The sequence below is a fragment of the Hibiscus syriacus genome, unplaced genomic scaffold (assembly GCF_006381635.1).
Source record: "Hibiscus syriacus cultivar Baekdansim isolate YM2019G1 unplaced genomic scaffold, ASM638163v2 tig00110307_pilon, whole genome shotgun sequence".
Lineage (NCBI taxonomy): Eukaryota > Viridiplantae > Streptophyta > Magnoliopsida > Malvales > Malvaceae > Hibiscus > Hibiscus syriacus.
In genome coordinates this window covers 1,597,282-1,621,389 of record NW_024062674.1, presented here as the reverse complement: position 1 = coordinate 1,621,389, position 24,108 = coordinate 1,597,282, and the positions used below count along the sequence as shown (strand labels likewise).

The 24,108-nt window shown below is 32.5% G+C and overlaps 1 long non-coding RNA gene across 1 annotated transcript; it reads right to left on the bottom strand.

Moving 5' to 3' along the window:
- Nucleotides 1-5,390: 5,390 nt before the first annotated feature.
- LOC120116912 lies at nucleotides 5,391-23,795 on the bottom strand. The gene is made up of 3 exons (XR_005515588.1): nucleotides 23,785-23,795; nucleotides 21,066-21,072; nucleotides 5,391-5,658 (listed from the first exon to the last, which is right to left on the bottom strand). It is a non-coding gene; the product is annotated as an uncharacterized LOC120116912 (long non-coding RNA).
- Nucleotides 23,796-24,108: the final 313 nt, after the last annotated feature.

Here is a 24,108-nt window from a genome sequence, read left to right as displayed (position 1 = left end):
ATATTTTAACAATTTTCTGGGAGTTTTACGGTGGGTCGCTCCGGTGACCCTAATGTGACACCATGGATCGGATCGGGTCACCCACATCGATTTGTGGGTGTTACAGTTACCCTTAAAATTTTTTTTTCAGCACTCGTTATTATAAACAATTACTTAAATAATAGTATGTAACCAAAACAACTACCGTTATGTCGTGGTAACAACATCGTCCGAAACCGCCATATCCACAATCATTATATCCACAATAGTATATGTTATTAAAATTTACAACCACGATACTTGCAGTGACCGCAATATCATCACTTATATCCGTATTAGCGATAAATACAGTGCTATTGAAAACACAAATGCAAACTAAAATTTAAATTCCTGGCTAATTTTTTTTTTACCGAACAACATTGGGATTGAAGGTTGCATTTTCTCCAACTTCTTTACATGACCGCCTGTAATCTAGCATGTATAAGCTATTTTAATTTCAAAGGTGGGGGGAGGCGTAAAGGAACTTTAACTCATACTAAAGGCCACCCCATAATGACTAAACATTAAAGCACTCGACAAACCTTGTCCCATACTGTCATTTCAATAGCAGAACAAACATACAGTATGAAGGCCCGATCAGCTGGTTTAGATGAGATGCAATCTGTGAGAATCGTGCTATTAGATATCGAAACGAGCAACGTAAGTGAAGTGTCCAGTTTACGTTCTCTGACTTCTTATGGTTATGATGATGAAGAAGCTGATGAATAGGAGTCCCAATGAGCTGCGGTTGAGAGACCACCGACGTCTGAACGGATCACAACAGCTCTTTTTGATGAAAAGCAGACGGGAAAGCAGACACTACGAGGAATATCAGAAGAAAAAGACTTGTTAATGTCACCAAACTCCGACCTGATGAGCGGCATTTTTTAGTGAAGAAGCTGGTGAAACCCATGGCTAATAATAACCTGCATTTATTACAAAAACTCTATTTGTTTCGCTGTAATTGATTTGTTGGTCTTATTTTTTAGTGTTTGATTGGTAAAAAAATATATCAATGTAATTCATTTTTTTAGTCAACATATTTTTTTTTTATTTTGTGAAAAATAACTTATAGTTTATTTTTCAATAATTTATTTTACGAAAAACTTCGATTTCAAAGCATAAATAATCAAAATAATATTAGTTTATATATTTCATATTAATATATTATTCTAGTATCATTTTAATAAAAATATTAGTTATTAAAATATATTATTGATAATTTTAATAATATTATATTATATTTTTAGTGTTATAATAATATATTAAAGTGTACTATAATATATATTATATTATATTATATTTTAATAATATATAATAAATTATTAATAAAATTATTTTTATTTATTAATTTCATAAAATAATATTATTAAATTATTAAATATTTAAAATATATTTATTAATAATTTATAGAATATAATATAATATTCTAATTTTAATATTCTTATTTTTAATAGTATAATTACATTCTTACTTAATAAGTAGTTAATATAATCAATAATATAAATATTCTTATTTTCAAAAATAATTAATATAATTATAAAAATTTTATTTTAATAAAATATAATGGCCTTAATTTTTTATTTATAAAATTGCAGAAATAATATTTTAATGATAATATTAGAATAAATAATATTAATAAATTATTCTAATACTTCAAAAATAATAATATTAATTATTTATTAATAAATAATATTATTTATTATATTTGATATTTATAATATATAATTTTTTAAAAAATTTATCAACCAATAAAAATGATTTACATGCATCTTTCAAACACCATAAAATAATTTTTAGAATTTATTTTTTTCAATAAATGTACTTTTAATTCAATAGCTGGAAGTGGAATGGTCGGGTTTTTGGAAAATGGGATCTTCCGATTCATTATATTGGAGAGTCAAAAGAGGTCGTGTGTCGCAGCGTAGTTGCCAGGTCAGTCCGTCACCTATTTTAACAGGTGTTAATGTTAAGTGATCATTTGTTATAAGTTGATAATATTAATAATTAATATATTATTTATAAAATTTTAATAAAAAATTATTTAAAAATTAATGATTATTTATGTTGTTTATTATTTGATAAACGGAGAAAGAGTAAACCTTTATAATAAAAAATTGTAAAAAAAGCAAAACAATCACGCGATTTAGCAGCCATACTCTTTCCTTGGAACCACAAACTCTTTCGACTCTCCCTTTGCATCTTCTTTTGAATCCTTAATTGACGATCTCCGTTTCTAGGTAAAAAAAGGAAACCCACAACTTTGATTTTTCCCAATTTTCAGTTATCCAATGTTTATTCAAATTTCTTTGTTTTTTTTTATTGTATTGATTTGATGTTATGACTAATCAGTCCTTTGAATCGGGTTATTCATCTGCTTATTCACTTTTTTATTATGCGTAAATATGCTGAATGGTGAGCAAAAGATTATGATAATAAATACAAGAACTTAAAATGAAAGGTATAGATCATAAAGGTGTGATTAAGATTATGATGGGTTTCTTCTATTTGAAGAATTTGAATTGCATTCTTATATTTTATTCCAAATAATGGATTTTAAGGTCCTACTTTTAGCTGCTTCATTTTCTCCTCCACTTTTGCTGAATTTGCTTGTTTTATTTTCCGATTTAGTTATGCGAAAATGTGGATGGTATGTTTTTGATTCATTGGATTTCAATGTTGGGACTTGTGCTCTGTTCTTCATGCTTCTTGGTTTTGGCATAGATCTTAGAGAACTTTTCTGATTGCAATGACAGTAGAAACTGGTTATTGTGTTCATCGTCTTGTATATGACTTATGCTCGGTTGTACAGGAATTTCTCTTGTAAAAGAAACTGTTACCTTTTTAAGATTAGCTGAATGAATCAAGTAGATTGATCCCAGGTTCATCAACCTTAAATGTTTATGGCTTTCCTTCATAATTTTATTATTTTAGAGGTTTCCAATCTGAATTGATTTTTTTGGTGAAGGTAGTATGTATAGGAGAGCTCTTTTGGTCCTTGGATTGCTTGGAAAAAATTATTTTCCTTTTTCTTTTCAGATGCATTCTAACATAGTTTCTAAGTTTATCTTTTTGTTTTATTTGTTTCCAAGATTCTCTATTTTTGTAATTAGGATAGATTTTTTTTTAGTGATACTACTGGTTTTAAATTCTTGTAATTTCTAGCTGTCTGTTTGCTTCTATACCAAGGTAATTTTGAGAAAATGTGATTGTATCTTCATCTCTCTCGGCCTTAATACTATTTTTCAATTGTTGTTTTGCCTGAAGGAGTGCCTGTGATTAATGGCTTTGGTTACAACTGCTGAAGCGTGTGATGCGAATCCACAGCTAATTGTGGGTGGTGAACTTCGGGCCCTACAGCCAATATTCCAAATATACGGTCGTCGCCCGGTTTATCTGGACCTATAGTTACACTTAAAGTGTTTGAAGACAATGTTTTGATCCGTGGGTTCCTGAAGGAGAAGGGTTGATGTGATCCCAATCGGTCCTAACTTTCATCTTGATCTGATTAAATTGTTGAAGTTCACCAAGTCTGATTCAAAGGGAGTTATACCTTACTTCATCCTATACCTGCTCATTTATGCGCTATATTTCATCATATATTTGTATTTACCTCTTAGGATATGCTTATCATATGATATCATTCATTGCATGAATTTGCATTAGTTTTATTAGTTTCATGACATTCATTGCATTTAATAAGTATGTTGTTCATTAAAGTATGCATTGCATTTAAGCATGTATTTCATTTAGGGAAGTAGTTCATTCATGCATCTAGTTATTTAATAAACTACTTCATTCATGCATTTAGTTCATTGAATAAACTTAGTTCATTAATCAAATTAACTCTTAATTATCCCATGCATATTTACATGTTATGATTGAATAAAGTTTATCTTTGTGTTAAGGTGCAAGAGGGAAGCTGAACAGTCTCAACAGATGCAAGAATATCAGTCAGAATGTATTCTTATTCTGGATGCGATACAAACATTTTTGGGTCCAGAAACCAATTGGACATTATTCCTCTATCTATTAGCTTTCCAACGTCTTTTGAATCACTTCAATCTGATATCAGGAGCTTGAGATATGATCGAATTACCAAAGAAAGTGCAGGTTGGAATTTTCATTACGGGAATTTCATGCATGGATTATTTGAATGAGTTTGAGCCAATGAAGAGTCCTTTCATCTTCTACCAAGAGACAAGCAATTGAAGGCTATCTTAATGCTTCTATTCAAAGCAATTCAAGGATGAATTCTTTTCATCTTTTCAAGGTTGTTCATATTCTTGGAGAGACAATGCATTCAATCCTTCATAATTCACCTATTCAATCTTACCTATCATTCTTTGAAGGCTATTCACAATCTACAAAGGAACAAGCAATGAAGACTGATTTTATTTCATTTGATCATCAAATTAAGTAATAAAATCAACAAGGAATTTGAATAAACAAATTTATTTGGACATGTAGGATGTCCACATTCATCCTATGACTTCATTTATCCTCTTTTCTTCTATTTGCAAGCAAAGCAAGGCAACCCAAGAGTTACCCTTTCTTTTTGGACGAATTTAAGGATGAAATTATCTCAAATTAAAGCTTAATTCATTCATTTTCAATCTACATGGCCAGCCATCAAAGGATATGAAGAATGACAAGTCATTTAATTGAATTCAATTGCATTTAGGTGATTGTTTTATTTTAATTGTAAAAAAACTTCATATGGTGCCTATCAACACTATAAATAGGCACCCCCATGGATTTGTACTTAGAACTCTTTGTATAATAAACTTTTTGAAAGGTTTTTCATTTTAGTTCTTGGATTAGAACTCTATCGGCTTCTTGTCAGTCTTGAAGCCTTCCTCCATTTCATTTTTTTATAATGTTGGTTTCTAGCTCTCCTATAGCTAGTGGGTTACATTCCACCCTTTATCACTTCGATTTCATCTTTGTATATTGTTGGTTCCTAGCTCCATATAACTAGCGGGTCACAATCCATACTTTTTTATTTTATCATTCATCTCTCACGCCATAACATCTTTTACCTTCACCTGACTTCTATTATTTCCATATTATAAATTATTGTCACCACTACACTTTCCCCACTTTCCTTTATTTCATTAAACTACAACAACCACCTCTCTTCCATTACCTTCAAACCACTTTATCATAACCTACAACATTTTATTTTCAATTTATTTCTTTTAACGTTGTTTGTGCATTTTTAGTCTTCAATCAAAGCACTGTGAAGTTCTTACTAGAATCACGATCAGGCAACATCGTATATAACTCGGAACACATAACCGAGATCATATCAAGGGTAATGAAAGAGTTCTAGTTGTTGATAGGGGTTGTAGGTTAAGGTGTTCCATACTTGGAGGCAACCCTATGGTTCAAGCTCAAAATAACGGATGGGCTGGAATAGTGGTGAACGACTGTGTAAGGGATGTTGACGAGATAAACGGTTGTGACATTGGGGTGAGAGCGTTTCATTCTCATCCAATGAAGGGCAATAAGAAGGGAATCGGGGAGAAACATGTCCCGATAACCATTCCTGGGACTAGGATCTGTGATGGGGAGTGGCTTTATGCAGACACTGATGATATCCTCATCTCCAAGACCGAATTATCTGTTTGAGTGACCCTTTTCTACCTAAAGCTAAAATCTGTAGGATGCCATTCCACCCTGGTAAGTTATGTGTTTCTGCCATACTGTTCCCAAGTTGATATCTTGAACATCGGATAAAGAGTGTGATGTATCATTAACTCTGTGAATATGAACATAAGCTAGTATATGACAATGAACGTATGCTAGTCTATCTTATTGTTTTCAATAAATGAGCATGGTCAATATTTTTGATCCCTTGTGGCTCTAAACATGGTTTTCGTGAGAAGTTACATGATTTCAAGAACATAGGTTTCCACAAGGTTTCAAAAAAAAAAAAAAAAACAAGCCAGACTCCAAACGGAGGGAAAGTGATTTGGTATTTTTTAACAAAAATACTTTATCTTATTTCTTATTACTTGAGGTACAAGATTTTGAAAGACATTAGAATGTTCATCTTACTTATTGATCATTAAAGTCATTTTAATGGCATATTGCTTATATTTAGAGCTACCCGAGCCTTGAATTGCAACTTTTCAAATTTGATTGCACCTCGTTTGAATTAGGCTTACTATAAAAAAAAGTGTCCAAACTGTACCATTTTTTTTCAAAGTGGTGCCCAAACATTTTTTTCGTTCTATCTAGGTGCCTAACATTACAAACGTTACCACTTTAGATGCCCTAATCGTGATGGCCGTTAAAACACCGGTTAAAGTACATGTTCTGGTTATTTTTATTTGTAAAAAAAATCCTAATTTCTCTTAAATTACAAAACAAAAACCCAAATCCCTAAAAATCTTAAATCCCTAGCCTTAACCTGTCGATGTCGTCCTTGCCAGCCACGACCATCGCCCCCAATGTCATCCTTACCATCTTCCTACTCAGGCGTCATCATCCTTGTCATCAATTAACGATCAAGGTCGTGTGGGGTCATGATTTCTAACGTCGGGTTTGTCAAGAAGTTTGCGTCGATTGGTCGTCAATTAGCTCATGTTTCAGTGGATTTTCATGGGGTTATTGGTCATCGAGTGGAGGTTTGACGGTGGCTAACGTGAGTTTAGGGGTTGAAATTAGAGTTTTCATGTAATACCCCAAATATCAGGTCAGTGACTTTATTGAAAAGATTAAAAATTTGAAGACTCAATTGTATAAATGATAAAAAGATAGGAAATGATTGGAATAATGTTTATGACCAATTTGTATTAATGAATGAATATAGAGGGTAATTAGGTCCTTTAAGGAGAAATGAATTTAAAATTCATTCCTTATTAGGAATTTAGGAAGAAAAATGGGAAAGTTAAACCATTAGAGTTATCTCTTTTCTTCTTCTCCGTGCAAGGACTATCCTCTATAGCCAAAGGTAAGATTTAATTTAACCATCTTTTCTTCTTGTTTTTGGGTTGTGGTTGGAACATTGAGTATTATGGAAGCTTAAGGAAGGATTAAGTAAGATTAAAACTAGGAGCTTTTTGAAATATTTGAGATTGAAGAAAATATGTTTTTACTGATGTTTATTAGTATATTTGACTTGACAAAGAAGTAAATAAGAGATTAGAAACATTGGATGAGATTAAGAACATGTTAGAAAAAGTGGTATGATTCTTGGGTAGAATTGTTCTTTGGAAATTTGAGATGTTTTAAGAAGTTAAATGAAAGGAAGTTAGTTGGGATAAGTAAAGAAGAGTTTAATGGTATTGTTGGGTGTAAATATAAGGAAATTTGACCAAATTTGGGTAAGAATCGGGTTGAAAAATGAAAAAGTTGGGTAAAGTTATCGGTACGGATAAAACATTACCGATACTATAGGCTTAATTTAGATGAAATCACCTAAATAGTATCGATACTGATGTAATCAGTATCGATACTGAGGGGGTATTGATACTATGGAGAAGGTATAGATACCATTAAGTCAGAATGCAGAAATGGTATCGATACCACAATGGAGTATCAATACCATAATATAGTAGTATCGATACCATGGTAGGGGTACTGATACTAGTGAACCTAGAATTGTAGGTTAGGCTGAAAGTGTTATGGAAATCTAAATAATAGTACCTTTTATTATTATTAAAGTATAAATGTTAGGAAATATACTAACATTTAGTATGATATAAGTCATTAATGGATGCTTGTGTAGATCGTAATCAAGCTCCCGGGTCAAGAAAAATGAAAGGAAAAAAAAAGTAGCTGAGTAGTCAGGCTTGCGTTTTGGATATAATAGCAAGGCAAGCCAGGTGAGTGCATTTATTATGTACCTATATGATATAATAGTCATAGATGTATGATTGCTTAATAATTGTAAGGTGATTACCAAATAGGCACTAAGTGTGCTATTCACGGAATTCCTCATATGTTGATGAACAACCATTTCGGCACTATATGCGCAACTAACGGAATTCATCATATGTTGATGAACATCCATTTCAGCACTATGTGTGCAACTCACAGAATTCATCATATGTTGATGAACAACCGTTTCAACACTATGTGTGCAACTCACAGAATTCATCATATGTTGATGAACAACCGTTTCGGCACTATGTGTGCAACTCACAGAATTCATCATATGTTGATGAACAACCGTTTCGGCACTATGTGTGCAACTTACGGAATTCATCATATGTTGATGAACAACCGTTTCGGCACTATGTGTGCAACTCACAGAATTCATCATATGTTGATGAACAACCGTTTTGGCACTATGTGTGCAATTCATGGAATTCATCATATGTTGATGAACAACCATTTCGGCACTATATGTTTAATTCACGGAATTCATCATATGTTGATGAACAACCGTTTTGGTACTATGTGTGAAACCCATAGAATTCATCATATATTGATTAACAATCGTTTCGACACTATGTATGCAACTCACGAAATTCATCATATGTTGATGAACAACCGTTTCGGCACTATGTATGCAACTCACGGAATTCATCATATTAATGAACAACCGTTTCGGCACTATGTGTGCAACTCACGGAATTCATCATATGTTGATGAAAAACTGTTTAGGCACTCTGTCTACAACTCACGAATTCATCATATGTTGATGAACAACCGTACAAACACTATGTGTGCAACCTACGGAAATCATCATGAGATAATGAACAACCGTACAGGCACTATGTATGCAACCCAAAGAATTCATCATGTGTTGATGAACGACCTTATAGGCACTACGTGTGCATCTTATTAAAATGATCATGACTAGAAAGTTGGTAAATTACAGTGTTAGCATTACGAGTGTAAAATTATAGGGTTTATAATAAATTAAAAGATTTAATTGATATTATGAATAATTATTAGAGCAGAAACTATTCTAAATTAAAAGATTATATGTTTAACTGTAAATTTGGCAGAATGGTGCCAAAAATGAAAGTTAGAAGAAAGGTTAAATTCCTCTAGGATGAAAGAAGAATGCCTAACGGCGCATTTTGGTAGAAAAGTGCCACTAATACAAGTTAGATGAAGAACAATGCATAATTGGCATGAAATGATACCATAAATTAAAACATATAACATTGCATAATTGGCATGAAAGGATGCCACAAATGAAAATACAGTGTGGTATATTAATGGTATATAACGTGTCATTAATGATAATTATAAAAGATAAAGGACCATTTAGCACTTGTTACAATACATGTACAATACTTTATCATTTAACGTACATAGGGAAAATAAAAAATGATTGGGAAAAATATACAGAATGATAGATAGGTTGGGATTACTAAGAAAAATTTTGATGATTGTATGAAAGAAAAATCTGGTTTAACTGAGTATGATTAACCTGTTATTTATGGAGTATGCGATTTAGTTCGTCATTAAATAGTCATGAGACACTTATGTATAAATTGAAGATTCTTTACAATATTATGCCTCACTAAGAATATACTTAACGTGTGTTGATTTCACGCATAGGTAATAGCAAAGACTAGTAGGATACTAGAGCAGGAGCAACTATCAGCAATCTAAGGTTGACTCTCATCAGTAATAGTAGGACAATCATGTTAATTTGAAAAATTACTCGCATGTAATCGAAATTAAGAAAAGTTGCTCTAGAATGTATTTAAAGTGATAACTTTAGTAATAGGTTTCAACAACTTTTTCTTGTAGTATAAAAATTGTTTTTAGTTTTAAATTTCAAGACAAATTTTTATGGGTTTTTAAATGGGGAAATGCTTTAAAAGTGATGCGTCATCTGTATCTCGTGTACGGAAAGGTATATGAGAGATGAGTGTTACATTTATTGGTATCAGAGCTACAGGTTTAGCCGATTCTCGGCTGAAATCAAGTTTAATTGAATTGAGAAAAATAATTACATGCTATTAAGATTGTCAATGTTACTGATATAGTGTCAATTAGAGTGTGATTGTTGTCACTCCTTATTAACTTAAGTGTTATTATTAGGTATGTCCTAATAGATATCGTAAACTAAGGACAAATGTAAGAAACTATATGATATTGAAAAGAAGGTTGAGATAAAAATCGACTCAAGAGAAGTTGAATCAGATGAAGATCTAGTGGAGATTTTCAAATCTAGAGATGATTCCGAGGTTTCTTCATGTAAGCTTAAATAATTGAGGAAATGATTAAGCTGTAAATATATTGACTGCTAAAAGTTTATAGAAAAATGAGTTATTAACGGATCAACTGATTATAAGTTTGTTAAGAATAAATGTTAAGTTTTATGGACCTAATAGAGTTATTTGTAGAAGGTAATTTGTGAAAATGATTTTCTACCCATTTTATAATTCAATAAATTATTATTTAAAATCGAGATTAATTATCGAAAACTTGGAAAATTGTTAAGTTTGTAATGATAGGAAAAAGAGTAAATTTATTTACTAGTGTAAGTTTTAACATTAACTACTATGAAGTAATTGCTACAAAGTTGTCAAGTCTTTTTATTAAATGAGGTGGATAATTAGACTTTCATAGTTGAGATAGAAAATGTTTCAACTGCACGAAAATATTTTGAATGGATCTTGAAAAGTTACACGGATTACCTAAAAAAGAGAATGAAAGATTTTAAAATAAAAGTATTCTATTCAACTTAATCTCAAGTGAGATGATAACGGTAAACCCTAGCGGGTCATGGTACAAGTGTGAGTTGGACAATTAGTAAACCTATAATAAAGATTCATGGGGTTATGTTTCCGATGGATCTGATGGAATTGTCATTTGATTAGTTAAAATCATATTGAGTATAAGTTGTTTGTCTCCAGAGACGATTAGTTCAGAAAGATGTAGAGGGTATGGAAATTATAATTTTTGGAGAGAAAGTAAAATCATCGCTCAAGGTGATATAGATAATGATGGTAAAGAAAATGATGTCAGAAAGATATATATATATATAGCTTTTGTGGTTAACGTGATAGATACTCAATTAATTAAAGTAGAATTGTCAGATAATTTCACAAAATTGGGAATTTATATATGTCTTTTCAGATAAATTCTTGGGGTTACCTCTAGATCGAGACGTGGAATTCAAAGTTGATGGTTATTAAGGTATTGAACATGTTTTTGTGATATCGTATCAAATGACTTATGTAAGCCTAGAGAATTAGGGGCTCAATTATAAGAGTTGATTGATAAAAAATTTATCAGTCTGAGTATTTCATCTTGGAAAATATTTGTGTTATTAGTAAAAAGAAAGATAAACCTATGTTGTTATGCATAGATTTTGACAATTAAATAAGACTCTTCGAGAGAAGAACTTGTATGCCAAACTATGCCAATGTGAAATTCTGGTCAGCAGAGATGACTTTCTTTGGCCAGGTTGTTTAAGCATACGGTATAAGAAGAGATCCTAAGAAAACTCATGTTGTAGTAATTGGAAACTCCCAAAGAATGATCCTGAAGTTTAAATTTCTTTGAGGGCTTGTTGGTTACTATCGAAAGTAAGTAAAAAACTTTTCGACGTTAGCTTTGCTGTTAACCAAAGTTTTAAAGAAATATATGTCTTTTGTATAATGAAAATAGGTTAAAAGAGTTTTGAAATGCTAAAGAGGATTGTAATAGATACACTAGTGTTTTTACAGCTTGAGTTGGGTAAGGATTATGTGGTTTTATTGATGCATCTATCAATGATTTAGGAAGTGTGCTTATGCACGAATGTAAGGTTGTGACATATGCCTCGATAAAGTTAATGACTCACAAGAGAAATTATCTACGATGATTTAGAGTCGACAATAGTTGAGTTGCCTTAAAAGATTTGGCGTCATCATCTGTATAGTGAGTGGTGCTATAGTTATTCTAATTACAAAAACCTAAAATGCTAGTGGAATTGAAGAGAGTGAACCTGATACAGAAAAGATGGACAGAACCTTTAAAGGTGTATGAAGTGATCATTGATTTTCTTCCAGGAAAGACCAATGTTGTTGTGGAGGTACTTCTCGGAACCTTTTGCAGTTTTACGAGCTACGGATGTGCAATTAGCGTTGAATGAAAATGGCACTGTGGAAAGAATTAAATATGACACCGATGTTTTATTAGAGCTAAAAATAGAATTACAAAGGAAAGACGAAAATTTCTTAATAAGAATTTTTATAAGTAGAAAATAAAGAGATTAAACACTTTTTAGGTCAGGCTCGATGAATGTTCGTATTATCATGGAGACTTTGTATTCCTGACGATTAAGATTTTGGAAAGATATTATTATTTAGGCATTATGTCCGTTGACTATGTATTCAAGCAGAAACAAGAAGTACCAAGATTTTAAGAGTCGTTTGGGTGGCCTGGTTTAAAAAGATATCATCACGAACATTTTAGTAAAATGTCTGACGTACTATTAGAGAAAAATATGAATATCAAGTATCTTCTAAATTGTTTCAATCAATCTCGATTCATGAATGAAGAAATAGATTATAAAATGAAAGTTACCCAAGATAATTTTTAAGATCGTTTTCGATTGACAAAAGTCTTATGATGACCTAAAGAGAAAAGTGATTGAATAGAAAGAATGTGATAAAGTTTTTCTGAAAGTATCGCTTTAAAAGGAAGTATTACGGTTGGGACTGAGTCCGAGAATTATTAAACCTTATGAGATTTTATCAGTTAGCTTTTGTTTACGAAATAGACAAGAACTATAATGTTTTTCATGTGTTATTTCTTATTAATTATCGATCGGATCCATCGCATGTTCTTATATTGGGGAAAATAGTGATTCGATCATATTGTAATTATGAAAAAAACCAATATGGATTTGGACTTGAGAAATCCAGAAACCGCGTAACTAAACGATTACTCTAGTTGAAATATTGTGGTAAAAGCATAAAGTCTTTAAATTCGAGGACGAATTTTCTTAAGGGGGAGAATTATAATGCCTCAAATATCAAGTTAGTGACTTTATTGAAAAGATTTAAAATTTGAAGACTCAATTGTATAAATGATAAAAAAATAGGAAATGTTTGGAGTATTGTTTATGACCAATTTGTATAAATGAATGAATATAGAGGGTAATTAGGTCCTTTAGGAGAAATGAATTTAAAATTCATTCCTTATTAGGGATTTAGGAAGAAAAAGGGGAAAGTTAAACCATTAGAGTTATCTCTTTTCTTCTTCCCCGTGCAAGGACTATCCTCCATAACCAAAGGTAAAATTTAATTTAACCAACACTTCCTCTTGTTTTTGGGTTGTGGTTGGAACATTGAGTATTATGGAAACTTAAGGAAGGGTTAAGTAAGATTAAAATTAAGAGATGGTTGAAATATTAGAGATTTAAGAAAATGGGTTTTTGAATTATATGTTAGGGTATGAGTTTTTACTAATGTTTATTAGTATATTTGACTTGTCAAAGAAGTAAATAAGAGATTAGAAGCATTGGATGGGATTAAGAACATGTTAGAAAAAGTGGTATGATTCTTGGGTAGAATTGTTCTTTGGAAATTTGAGATGTTTTAAGAAGGTAAATGAAGGGAAGTTAGTTGGGATAAGTAAATAAGAATTTAATGGTATTGTTGGGTTTAAATATAAGGAAATTTGACCAAATTTGGGTAAGAATCGGGTTGAAAAATGGAAAAGATGGGTAAGGGTATCGGTACTGATAGAACAGTACCGATACTATAGGCTTAATTTGGATTAAATCAGTTGAACATTATCAATACTGATGGAATCAGTATCGATACCGAGGGGGTATTGATACTATGGAGAAGGTATCAATACAATTGAGTCAGAATACAGAAATGGTATCGATACTATAATGGAGTATCGATACCATAGTATAGTAGTATCGATACCTTGGTAGGGGTACCGATACTAGTGAGCCTGGAATTGTAGGCTAGGCTGAAAGTGTTATGGAAATCTAAATAATAGTATCTTTGATTATTATTAAAGTATAAATGGTAGGAAATATACTAACATTTAGTATGATATATGTCTTTAATGGATGCATATATATGTCTTTAATGGATGCTTGTATAGATCGTAATCAAGATCCCGGGTCAAGCAAAACGAAAGGAAAAGATAAAGTAGTTGAGTAGTTAGACATGCGTTTTGGCAAGGCAAGCCATGTGAGTGCATTTACTATGTACTTAAATGTTATAATAGTCATAGATGTATTATTGCTTAATAATTGTATGGTGATTACCAAATAGGCACTAAGTGTGTAATTCACGGAATTCATCATATGTTGATGAACAATCGTTTTGGCACTATGTGTGAAACTCGCAGAATTCATCATATGTTAATGAACAACTGTTTTGGCACTATGGGTGCAACTCACGAAATTCATCATATGTTGATGAACAACCATTTCGACACTATATGTGCAACTCACGGAATTCATCATATGTTGATGAACAACCGTTTCGGCACTATGTGTGCAACTCACGGAATTCATCATATGTTGATGAACAACCGTTTCGGAACTGTGTGTAACTCACGGAATTCATTATATGTTGATGGAAAACCATTTTGGCACCATGTATGCAACTCACGGAACTCATCATATGTTGATGAACAACTGTTTCAGCACTTTGTGTGCAACTCACAAAATTCATCATGAGTTGATGAGTAACCGTACAGGCACTATGTGTGCAACCTACGAAATTCATCATGAGATGATGAACAAGCATACAAGCACTATGTGTGCAACCCACATAATTCATCATGAGATGATGAACAACCGTATCGGCACTATGTGTGCAACCCAAGGAATTCATCATATGTTGATGAACAATCGTTTCAGCACTTTGTGTGCAACTCACGAAATTCATCATGAGTTGATGAACAACCGTACAGACACTATGTGTGCAACCTACAGAATTCATCATGAGATGTTGAACAACCGTACAAGCACTATGTATTCAACCTACGAAATTTATCATGAGATGATGAACAACCGTACAGGCACTATGTGTGTAATCCACGGAATTCATCATGAGATGATGAACAACCGTAGAGGCACTATGTGTGCGACCCACGAAATTCATCATGTGTTGATGAACGACCGTATAAGCACTACGCGTGCATCTTAATAAAATGATCATGACTATAAAGTTGGTAAATTACCGTGTTAGCACTACAGGTGAAAAATTATAGGGTTTATAATAAATTAAAAGAGCTAATTGATATTATAAATAATTATTAGAGTACAAACTGTCCTAAAATAAAAGACTAAATACATAACTATGCATTTGACAGAAAGGTGCCAATAATGCAAGTTAGAAGAAAGGTTAAATGCCTGTAGTATAAAAGACGAATGTGTAACGGTGCATTTTGGTAGAAAGGTGCCACTAATACAAGTTAGATGAAGAACATTGCATAATTGGCATGAAAGGATGACACAAATGAAAATACATAGCAATATATTAATGGTGTATAAGGTGTCATTAATGATAATTATAAAATATAAAGGACCATTTGGCACTTGTTGCAATACATGTACAATATTTTATCATTTAACGTACATAGGACAAATAAAGAATAATTGAGAAAAATATATAGAAGGATAGATAGGCTGGGATTACTAAGAATGATTTCGATGATTGTATGAAAGAAAAATATGGCTTAACTGAGAAGTATGCGATTTAGTTCGTCATTAAATAGTCATGAGACACTTATGTATAAATTGCATATTCTTTACAATATTATGCCTCACTAAGTATATGCTTAACGTGTGTTGATTTCACGTGTAGGTAACATCAAAGACTAGTCGAATACTGGGAGCATGAGCATCTATCAACAATCTAAGGTTGACTCTCATCTGTAACAGTAGGACAATCATGTTAATTTGAAAAATTACTGGCATGTAATCGAAATTAAGAAAAGTTGCTCTAGAATGTATTTAAAGTGATAACTTTAGTAATATGTTTCAACGACTGTTTCTTGTAGTATAAAAATTGTTTTTGGTTTTAAATTTCAAGAAAAAATTTTACGGGTTTTTAAATGGGGAAATGCTTTAAAAGTGATGTGACATATGTATCTCGTGTATGGACAGGTATACCGGAGATGGGTGTTACATTTTATGTTTTGGGGTTTTTTTTAAATGTTTTCAAAACTTTTGGATTGTTTTTTTAATATATATATATATAATTTTAATTTTTTTTATCGTGAATAAAAACTTCAAAATAACTAGAGTGTGACACATGTCATTTAATGAGACTTTTTAAAGGTCGTTATAGACGAGACACCTAAAGTAATAACATTTATAACGTTAAATACTTGGATTGATTGGAAAAAAGTTTAGGCATTACTTTGAAAAATAGCGTATAGTTTGAGTGCTTATTTTTAGAATAATTATTTGAATTATTATTTAATTAAAAAATTAAATAAAGTATTAGATTCTAAGTTAGGATATATTAGTTCCCATGGAAAGTTGTATCATAAGTATTTTCTAGAATCTTTTAGTACTCACTTTCATGTAAGAAGTAATGAGCACAAAATGAAGTTTAAGCATATCTATAAAACATATTTCGAGATTTATTAATTGGTTGAGTGGTAAAAAATACTCATAGTATCTCATTTTATGTGGATTTAATTAAAAGCAAAAAATAATTTCTTCAAATCACATAAAAGAGTAATTTTATCGATACACCACATGTAATTATTTATGTTGGTTATATTAGAGTACGCCATATGTAATTATCTAGTTTTTAAGTTAAATTAAGCCACGATAAAACAAGTAAAATAGAACACTACACAAATATAAAGAATTGTATAAATTTATAATAATTTTGAACAAACAAATCGAATACAAAACTCTTTATAACTAATTATTTGATATAAGGTTGGTTTTTTTTAATGTTTTTAATTAAATTCCTCCCATAATTTTTAAAAATTCTCATCAAACCTCTTAAATTTTAAAAAAATTAAGTTAGAAATCAATTTTTTTTTGAAAAAAAATGTAAATTAAACCCTTCAATTCATTTCAAAATTTTAATTTAAACCTCTAAACTTTTTAAAGTTTTATGTTGCACACTATACTCTATCACCAAGTTCTAGCACTAGATCCATAGTCTTACACAAATTGAAGATGTTATATTGGAGGATCCAAACAAAAACTAGACCAAATTTATTAGGAATTTGTAAGTGAAAAAATAACCAAAATAAAATCAACATAAAATAATATATATACACAACAGAATAAATTTAACATGGTTCAGTTTTACCTACCACCACGAATTAAAAAAATAATGATCCATTATAAATGTGAAAATTACGAAGAAAATAAATATATGATATCATATTCACATGTATCACGAAATCCAAAATAAAACTCTCCCAACATTCCTACAAAACTCATTTATAAAAGTTCATTTTGTCCGGCCCGTTTCATTTTTTCCAACTCATCTAAATTTTGACCTATTTTCTATTTATTAGTCCAATTTCAACCCGTATTATTTTAGCCATTTTAGTCCATTTCTATCTCATTTTTATTTTCATTGATTTTATCCATTCGAAAATAGAAAAAATAATAGATAAATAAATATATTGTTTATTTATTTATTTTAAGCTTGATTACATGGTTCAATGCCATCACAGGCTCAGCCCAATCCCTTGATTAAATGGTTCAATGCCATCACAATTGATGAGGAACTGATGTAGTTGTTTATCAAATAAGAATTCTTGTACTTTAACTTGCATTTACTTCAAGTTAATGTCATTCGATCTTACAATAAGTGACAAACTGAAGAAAGTTATCAAACACAATTATTAAATTTTATCAAAACAATAACAATTTGGTATTTGAATATAATTTTAAATACAACAAACTTACAATAAGTATTAAATGATAAATGATACACAAATTACAATAACTGATATTAAATGGTAATAAACAAAATTAACCAAAATACATTAACAAAAAGTTCAACATATTTAACAAAATAAATTAAAATAAATCTAACCAAATTAATGAAATAAAATAAGTATTAAATGATAAATAAAAATAAAAATTACAATAAAAAAGTCCAATAAACAACTAAATACAAATATAATAAAAAAAACAAAGTCTATCGATGTCTACGACGAGAATGTGTTCTGCAGGGCAGTGGCTGTCGGTCTCGAGGAGGATTTCTTCGTATCAGTAGTTGTGACTCCTCGCTGTCATCATCATCACCGACGTCATCGTCGTCGTCGTGAGCAGCTATATTAAGTTGATGAGGCGCTGATGACGATGAAGCACCTCCATAGAATAAGGACCTTGGAGGTGTATGACTGACTATCCCATCGGCATACGAAACTGGGAAAACTTATAAAACCCAGACATCGCTGAGTGTGAAAACTGTACATGAGGTGTCAATGCTGCGGCCATGGGTGATGAGGCTGAACCCGCCAAATTATGGGCATATGAACCCCAAGTCGGATCTACAAACATAGATCCATAATATCCTCTAGGAGGGTCATAAAACTCTATGACGGTGATAGCGACGGGGTCATAAAATTAGGTGGTGGTGGCAGTGGCGGCATCGGGTAAGGGAACAACGATGAATGCATCACATATGGCTGGAGAAGGTAAGTAATTGTAGATGGTGGTTGTGAAGGTCATGTTGGTGCAGCTGAGGATGAGCCGGAAGCACCTGCTCTCCGTCCACGAGTCGGGGGACGATGGTACTGTATTGGTGGGCGTCTCTGTCGACGTCACTGAAAGGTCCACCCTCGTGCATCCTTGAAAAGTAGAAACGGTTTCCCGTTACTATTGAACCACTCGTAATAACCGTCACCAACCATCAAGTGGTCAGTAAAAATGGGCTCTCTACGGGGAAGGAGCCAATGTCGATCCTCCCACAGCACGACCCACTCGTGATGCCTCACCAGCCAATCTGTATCGGTCTTGCCGCGTCTATCTGTGCTATGCAACTCGTCCATATTGCAAGGTGCTTCCGGAATTGGTTGAAAACAACCAAATTGCCGGAGCACGCGATTAGTGGAGTGCCACTCGACGATCGTATAACAGATCAAAAGGACCATCGCCATCCAAACATCTAATGGACCCCTCAACTCAGGTGGGATCACAATCCTCACATCATCATTAGAATATGGCACTCATTCAAACTAAAACAAATATATATAATTTTTATCAAAATAATAATCTAATTATACAACTATAATCTAAAAACAATTTTTAAACATTAAAAGACATACATGTGTGCCAGCCTTCTGATCGATTAGCAACCTAATTTTTTCTAAATCATCATGTAGCTCCTGATGATTTTTCCTATCAGTAGACTACCTATTCAAGGAAAATAAAATTTATTATACACTGTATAAAATGATTAATATACGAAATCAGTTTTATAATTACCTCAATAGAAGTGGAAATACGAATGGGTTCTTGACAACATGACATAAAAAGGGCAATCGATATCATGCCCAAGACTGCAACAGCAGGAGACATCCGCCGATAGCATTTTTCCTGTAGTCAGTCGCTCGATACATCTCCCTGTACAGGAAAGCCAAAACTACCGAGCCCAACTGAGTAAATCGGCCAGACGAAAGTTGCCAAGATGTCGCAATCACATAAAGTGAACTTGGTTGCACGATTTGTCCGACATCAGCAACCCTCCTATCAGCTGCAATATGCATGCTCGTGCATATATTTTAACTTCATCATCAGAGGCATCCTCGCTCAACTCCCGAAAATTGGCATCTAACCAATTTAACGGTATCCGACCACCGTTAAAACTTTCCGGGACATGTCCCAGATAAACCCAGCACAAAGCAGTCCATGAACTGTGCGCCATCCCCGATATCACATCTCCATCCACCGAAAGCCCCAGGGCATAGAAATATCCTCAAGTGTAATCGTGCACTCTCCGCTCGAAAGATGGAATGTGTGGGTCTCCGGCCTCCACCGCTCCACTAAGGAAGAAATAAGGTCTGCTTCTATCTTACAGTGACCCTCATATCTACCTATGTGACCGAATCCAGCCTCTACTAAATACGGCAAAATACGACTAGGTATCACTAACTTAAGGTTCCTAATAAAAGGATCTAATACATGGTCCCTCTCTTAAAATTAAATAATTACAAAAATTAATTTTTAAACTAATAGTCATGCAATAAATAAAAAAATAAATTATTACTAATAATTTAAATTATATTAAAACGTTGAAATGTTACCGTATCAGCAAAAATGTCGCGATATATGATTTTCATCCAAGCGAAGTAGACCTCATTCCATTTTATATCTGCATAAAAAATTAATTAAATAAAATATTAAAAAATGTAAATACTTAAATAAATTAAAAACAAAATATTAAAAATAATAAAATATACCTTAAACAGTTAAAATAGAATATAAGAATATTTTGAGAGAAATTGAGAGGATTTGGTTTGATGAAAGTGATTGAGAATGAGGGTATTTATAAGGAGGGGGTGGGGTGTGAACGGCCGGGGTAGGTGAGTAATTAAACCTAAGGCATGCCGTAGGGGCGCACCTTTCTGACGCGTGTCAGATTTAAAGATAAAGCGCGGCCCCTGACCAGCGCTATATGCTACGTGACGCCAGATCATCCTAAAGCGCACTGCAGGGGGCGCGCCTTACCCCACTTGATGTCATATTAGCGTAAAGCGCGTTGCAGGGGGCGCGCCTTACTGCAAAGGGTGTTAGATCGGAAAAAATATTCTAAATGGTGCTTGACAGGTAAAAAAAGCAATGGGTGATATATAGGGAAAAAACACATTTTTTTATAACTATCATATATAACTTATTAATTAATTAATTTAAATCGGATACTAGAAATAAACTAACTCTAAACTCAAATGAACAGGTTATAGGTTCTAGAGAAGTCTCTTTTCTTTTAATTCTGTTTTTATTTATTTTAGATTAGGTTGTTAATTTTATCTTTATTTTAATTTGATCCCTTTGACTTTTTAATTCTTTTGGTGTGGTTGTTTGATTTCGTTTGAGTTCTAATTTAATTCCTTTTGTCTTTTTTTCTGTTCGATTGTTTCTAAATTAGGTTTTCCTGTTTTCACTTTATTTCATTTTAAACCTTAATTCTTTCATTTTTTTAATTTAGCTTTATGTTTTTTGTTTGTTGCAATTTAATCTCTGTTTCCTTTTATGTTTCCTTTTTTTGTTTATTTTGATTTTAACTTTATATGTTTTTTTGTTTCAATTTGGTCCCTTCCTATACTCTTTTTTAAGTTTCAATTACTTGCATTTTTGTACTTCATTTTTTTAGTGTTTATTTTTCATCCAATTTTAATTTTCTTGCAATTTGCTTTCATGTTTTTTATTGTTTATTGGGTAAATTGTTCGAGTGATCCCTTATATTTTCGGTCTATTCAATTTTGGTCACCGATTTAAAAAAAAGAGTGGTTTCGTCCCTTATGTTATCGATTCATTTAATTTTAATCTATTAGTCTTTAACTCTCGTTAACCCATTAATGAAAATATGAGTTGATAATTAAAAAAATAAAAATGTGTTTCTTCATCTTCTTCCACCATAACCTGTAAAAGGGGATGATGGACAATTGACATCCACGAACTTAGAGGTAAAGAAACTGACAGTGACGGTTGATAATATTACTTGCCCTTTTTTCCAAAACGAAAAAGTTCATCTTCTTCTTTTTCTACCATAACCTGCAAAAGAGGATGATGGACAATTGGCAGCCACCAACTTAGAGGTAAAGAAATCGAAAATAAAAATTGATAATATTGTTTGCCCTTTTTTTTTCAAAACGAAAAAGAAGCAAAGGTTACTCAGCCATTCACCAACCATTAGTGCCGACTTTTGGGGGAGCAACTTGAGCAATTGCTTAGGAGCCCTTTTAATTTTGCAACAAGGGCCCCATCCCATATAACTTTTAGTTTTCCACATGGTTTTCAAAACCGGACCGGTTAGCGAACCGGTCATGCTACCGGTTCAATGGTTCAACCGGTCGAACCGGTCCGACAGTCAGAAGAACCGGACGACGTCATAATTATTTAAAAAATTAAATAAAAATACCAAAAATATTTAATAAAAAATAATTTTTTATATCACAAGTCATATTCAAAGCAAGTCATAACATATATAAGTTAAAAACAATAAAATCAAGTGAAACAAAATGATTCAAATTAACTACAACATAATATTTAAGGTAAAACATATTAAATAATAAATATAATTATATAACTATAATTAAAAAATAAATTTGGGGTTAAAAATAATAACAAAATGATATTGTTTGGTTTAAGTTTTTTTTAAAAACAATCCCACATGACTAAGAAACATAGAAGAGCATCCCAAAAGTCTAAAGAGTAAAAATATGATAACAAAACAATCTCACATTGCTAAGAAACATAGAAGCGCATCACAACTAACTTCTATAAATAATAGAGGTAATTTGGCATTCAAAATCATGGAGCCTTTTGGTGAGATTTGAGTGAACTATTCTTTCACTTCAATTAAGCTCGAATTTTAGGCTTCAATCGAGCTTCTAATTTTTTTTTGAGTTCAAGTTTCAATATTATATTTCGAGTTTGAGTTGAACTTGATAATTTTTAGCTTGTGAGTTTGAGTTGAGTTGAGATTACTTTTAAAGTTTTCAAGTTCGAGTCGAGCTCCACAATACTCGAGTTCGACTTGGCTCGTTTAACAAACGACGTTGTTTGGCTTAATTTTTTTTAAAAAAAACAAAAATCCCGGTTTTTTTCGTTTTTTCCCGATTTTTTCCGGTTTTTAGCCGGTCCGGTTCGAACGGTTCAGCGGTTCTGCCCAGTTCACTAATAGCGGTTCAACCGGTTTAGATTGAACCGGACTAAGCAACGGTTCCCGGTTGAACCGGTTGGTCCGATCTGATTTTCAAAACAGAGGTTTTCCAAAAGTTGTCTGCAATAATATCATGGCCCACTTTTAGTTTATCTCTCCCAAAATTTATTTGTAATATATATATATATATATATATATATATATTATTTATATTTATATATGTTTAATTGGTCAGGGGCTCACTTTTAATTTTTACTACTAGATTCCTTATTCCTTACAATTTTCAATTGAGAAAATAATCTCATTGACCAAAAATGCTTTATAATATACGATTTTAACCAATTTTTTTTGGATTTGCCAAAATGACCAACTAAATCGCAATGTGATCGATAATTCGCAACGCGATCTCCGGTATCGCAAATCAGTTTCCAGATTCGCAATGCGAACTTCGACTATCGCAATGCGAACTTGGACTATCGCAATGCGAACTTCGACTATCGCAATGCGAACTTCGACTATCGCAATGCGAACTTCGACTATCGCAATGCGAACTTCGACTATCGCAATGCGAAATTCGACTATCGCAATGAGAATATGTAAATCGCAATGCGATAGTCGACTATCGCAATGCGAAGTTCGCGTTGCGATTTATTCCAAATTCGTTGCGATAGTCCAAAATCGCAACGACTGGTGGTATTGCATTTGTTTCTTAAGAATTTTCTCTAAAAAGATAGTATTCGCGCAGACGTGTCGAAGACACGTATTACCACGACCACGACCACGACCACGACCACGACCAAAGACGAGACGGACGGTGGCGGCGGCGGTGCGCGAGAGTCCCCCTTGTTCTCTATCACTCAACAAGGAAGTGGGAAAGCCAAGCCTTAAATACCATTCCCAATAGTGTTTCCAATACTATGTGGGATTGAGCATTACCAACACTTGTTTCCAATACAATGTGATTATTCAGGAAACAATTAACAATCATGCACCTTAAAACAACTGAATCAGCAACCAATTGCATTAGTATTATACGATTAAATATGTCATAATTAAAAGTCAATCTACAATCAATAGCGATTATTGCAATTTTAAGCAAAACATTCAAAAATAATATCACTATTTAAGGCTCAATCCCACATAGTATTGGGAACAAGTGTTGGTAATGCTCAATCCCACATAGTATTGGAAACACTATTGAGAATGGTATTTAAGGCTTAGCTTTCCCACTTCCTTGTTGAGTGATAGAGAACAAGGGGGACTCTCGTGCGCCGCCGCCACTGCTGTCCGTCTCGTCTCGTCTCGTCTCGGGTCGGGTCGTGGTCGTGGTAATACGTGT